Below are 4372 nucleotides of genomic sequence, written 5' to 3'. Positions count from 1 at the left end.
TTCTCAGCCTTCTTTCCTCTCTGGCTTCCGTTTTTCATGCTTACTCTGTTGCTGTTTCCCTGTCAGTCAATCAGGGAGAAGCAGCGTGGCTCAGTGGAAAGAGCACAGGCTTGGGAGTCAGAGGTAGTGGGTTCTAATCCCGGCTTTGCCACTTATCAGCTGGGTGACTTTGGGCAAGTCCCTTAACTTCTCTGTGCCTCAGTTACCTCATCTGTTAAAATGGGGATTAAGACTGTGAGCCCCACGTGGGACAACCTTGTATCTACCCAGCACTTAGAACAATGCTTGGCAAATAGTAAGCGCTTAACAAATACCAAAATTATTATTTATCCTCCCCAGTGCTTAGTACAGTGCCTGGCACATAATAAGGGCTTAACAAGTACCATCATCATCATCAGTCGTATTTAATGAGAGCTTACTGTGTGCAAAGTACTATACTAAGCGCTTAGGAAAGTACAATATAACAATACAACATTCCCTGCCTACAACGAGCTTACAACCTAGAGGGGGACACCGACATTAATACAAATAAATTTACCGATATGTATATAAATGCCGGGTGGCCTGGGGCAGTGGTGAATAAAGGGAGCAAGTCAAGGCGAAGCAGAAGGGAGTGGGAGAAGAGGAAAGGAGGGCTTAGTCAAGGAAGGCCTCTTGGAGGAGAAGTGCCTTCAATAAGGCTTTGAAGGGGAAGAGAGTAATTGTCAGAGATGAGGAGGGAGGGTGTTCCAGGCCAGAGGCAGGATGTGGGTCAGAAGTCAGTGGCGAGATAGTTGAGATTGAGGTACAGTGGGAAGGCTGGTGTTAGAGGAGTGAAGTGTGCGGGCTGGATTGTAGTAGGCAAGTACAAGGAGGGGGAGGAGGGGGCCTGTAGCAGCTCTCCCCTCTCCTCCCCAGCTCCGCTGAGTCGCAAATTTGCAACAGTGATTGACAAGAGCTGGTGCTGACTCAGCGAGAGGGCCTGGTTGTGAGGGGCGGGTGTGATGCGGGGCAGGTGCGGGGAGCTGGCAGCTGCAGCAGAGGCTGGGGCTTCCCGGAGCTCCCTCTCTTTCCTCGGCCCAAGGCCACAGTGGGGAGAGGTTGTCCACTCTTCCAGGTGCCCAAGCTGGGGGACAGAGGAAACTCCTGGACCCACGGGACCCAATTAATGGTATTTTTTAAACGCTTACTGTGCGCAGAGCATGGTACTAAGCTTTTGGGAGAGTACTAGAACACTCTCCCTCAAATCTGACAGTCAATTACTCCTCCCTCCTTTCAAAGCCTTATTGAAGGCATATCTCCTCCAAGAGGCCTTCCCAGACTAAGCTCCACTTTTCCTCATCTCCCACTCCCTTCTGCGTCACCTGACTTGGTCCCTTTGCTCTTCACCCCGCTCCCCTCTCTTACCCCACAGCACGTATGTACATATCTGTCATTTTACTTATTTGTATTGATGTCTGTCCCCCGCACTTCAGACTGTGACCTCATTGTGGGCAGGGAATGTCACTGTTGTTATATTGTTGTTTTTGTTGTAATAGAGAAGCAGCGTGGCTTAGTGGAAAGAGCCCTGGCTTGGGAGTCAGAAGTCATCAGTTCTACTCCCAGCTCTGCCACTTATCAGCTGTGTGACTTTGGGCAAGTCACTTAACTTCTCTGTGCCTCAGTTCCCTCATCTGTAAAATGGGGATTATGACTGTGAGCCCTGCGTGGTACACCCTGATTACCTTGTATCTACCCCAGCAATGCTTGGCATATAGTAAGAGCTTAACAAATCCCACCATTATTATTATTATTCTACTTTCCCAAGTGCTTAGTACAGTGCTCTGCACCTGGTAAGTGCTTAATAAATAAGATTGAATGAATGAATGAATAGAATTTAGTAGACATGATCCCTGTCCACAAGGAGTTTACAGTCTGGGGGGCGGGGGGGTGTGCTTATATGAAAGATGATTTCTCTGTCTTCCTTGTTCCTCCTCCCGAAGCTGGCTGATGGACTCACCCCATTCCCCCACCCCCGGCAAACCTGGCCCCCAACTGCGGGGCGCCGCCTTCCTGGCCGGGTGCTCGGCCCCGACAGAGGGGGAGGAGGAGGAAGCACGTGGAAGATGGTCCCTTCGGCTGGAGAGCTGGCTTGGATCAGCCTGTGTATTTAATTAGCTGCCTGCCAGGCCCTGGAGAGCACATTGGCCTTGAGTGGCGCCCCTGTGACCGCGGCCGTCCAGTCCCATTTCGACGAGTGCCCAGATTCTCAGAGTCAGTTCTGCTTCCACAGCACCTGCAGATTCTTGGTTCAGGAGGACAAGTCGGCATGTGTGAGCCACTCGGGGTTCGTGGGAGTGCGGTGTGAGCACGCAGGCCCGCTGGTCGTGGTGACGGCCATGCAGAAGAAGCAGACCATCACCGCCCTGCTTGTGGTGTCCGCTGGGGCCTCCATTACCCTGGCATTCACACAATCAGTGTCTACTACGTTTGTGTGTCTGTGCTGATGATAGTAAGTATCCTTATATAGTGAGTGTCCTCAAGTATGTCTGCTGGTACAGTGACTGTCCTCATGAGAAGCAGCCTCGCGTAGTGAATAGAACCTGGGCCTAGAAGTCAGAAGGTCATGGGTTCTAATCCCAGCTCTGCCACTTGTCTCTTGTGTGACCTTGGGCAAGTCACGACACTTCTCTGGGCCTCAGTTTCCTCATCTGTAAATGGGGATTGAGACTGTGAGCCCCATGTGAGACAGGGACTGTGTCCAACCCGATTTGTTTGTCTCCACCCCAGCGGTTAGTACAGTGCCTGGCACATAGTAAGCGCTTAATAAATACCAGATTAGAAGGGAAGATAGACATTAGAGAAGCAGCTTGGCTTAATAGATAGAGCACGGGCCTGGGAGTCAGAAGGACCGAGTTCTAGTCCCAGCTCTGCCACATGTCTGCTGTGTGACCTTGGGAAAATCACTTAACTTCTCTGGGCCTCAATTACCTCATCTGTAAAATAGGGATTAAAAGTGTGAGCCCCATGTGGGACAGAGACTATGTCCAACCTTATTAACTTGTATCTATCCCAGTGCTTAGAACAGTGCTTGGCACGTAGTAGTTGCTTAACAACTACCAAGATAATAATAATTACTATTTATTGGTATATATCTATTGTATATACCTATGTATATTTATTTGTGTATATCTAGTATTCATTTGGGAAGCAGCCCAGCCTAGTGGAAACAGTGTGGTCTTGGGAGTCAGAGGACCTGGGTTTTAATCCCGGCTCTGCCATTTGTCTATTGTGTGACCTTGGGCAAGTCACCATTTCCCCCCATCTGTAAAATGGGGATAAAATACCTGTTCTCCCACTCTCTTTTACCGTGCGCCTCTTGTGGGACATGGTTTGGGTCCAATATGATTGTATTCTAATGACCCCAGCGCTTAATACAGTGTATGGCATCTAGTCAGCATGTAATAAATTACCACAGTTATTATTATTTTGATTTTTTTTGTACTACTGGCAAAAAGTCGGGCAAGAGCTTTGCCCTCAGGATGATTATAAACTCATTATGGGAAAGGAATAACAATAATAATAACAATAATACTAATACTTGTTAAGCACTTACTATGTGCCAGCACTGTTCTCAAAACCACGGTCTTGTCTTGTCTTATGATGTTGAGTCGTCTTCGACCAGAGCGACGCCATGGACACATCTTTCCCAGAACTCCCCACCTCCATCTGCAATTGCTCTGGTAGTGTTTTCAGAGAATTTTCTTGGTAAAAATATGGAAATGGTTTACCACTGCCTCTTTCCATGCAGTAAACTTGAGTCTCTGTCCTTGACTCTCTCCCATGCTGCTGCTGCCCAACAGAGGTGAGTTTTGACTTGTAGCAGATTGCCTTCCACTCACTAGCCACTGCCCAAGCTAGGAATGGAATGGGTAGGCCTCTGCTTGACCCTCCCTCCCATAGTTGAGACTGGTAGAGGACTGGAAACTCCCTAGGTGCGACCCTGAGAGGGGAAAGCTGGGGTAGGTTCAAGTTAATCAGTTTGGACACAGTGCTTGTCCCGCATGGGGTTCACAGACTCAATTCCCGTTTTACAGATGAGGTAACTGAGAAGTGAAGTGATTTGCCCAAGGTCATACAGCAGACAAGTGGCAGAGCAGGGATTAGAACTCTTGACCTTCTGACTCCCAGTCTCTGTCCACTACATCATGCTGCTCCTCTTGTCTACCAACTCTTTTCAATTATACTTACTGAGTGCTTACTGTATGGAGAGCACTGTAGTAAGCGCTTGGGAGAGTACTAGACAACAATAAACAGACATATTCCCTGCCCACACTAGCTTACAGTAAACAACACTCTTACTGTACTCTCCCAAGTGCTTAGTAGAGGGCTCTGTACACAGTAAGTGCTCAAT

General features: G+C 48.6%; 1 non-coding gene across 1 annotated transcript; it reads right to left on the bottom strand.

The window, feature by feature from the left end:
* Positions 1-3833: 3833 nt before the first annotated feature.
* Positions 3834-3971, bottom strand: LOC114809785. The gene has a single exon (XR_003757562.1). It is a non-coding gene; the product is annotated as a small nucleolar RNA SNORA7 (small nucleolar RNA).
* Between the last annotated feature and the right edge of the window lie 401 nt (positions 3972-4372).

Source organism: Ornithorhynchus anatinus, chromosome 2, assembly GCF_004115215.2.
Source record: "Ornithorhynchus anatinus isolate Pmale09 chromosome 2, mOrnAna1.pri.v4, whole genome shotgun sequence".
Classification (NCBI taxonomy): Eukaryota; Metazoa; Chordata; class Mammalia; order Monotremata; family Ornithorhynchidae; genus Ornithorhynchus; species Ornithorhynchus anatinus.
This window is presented reverse-complemented; position numbering and strand designations above follow the sequence as displayed.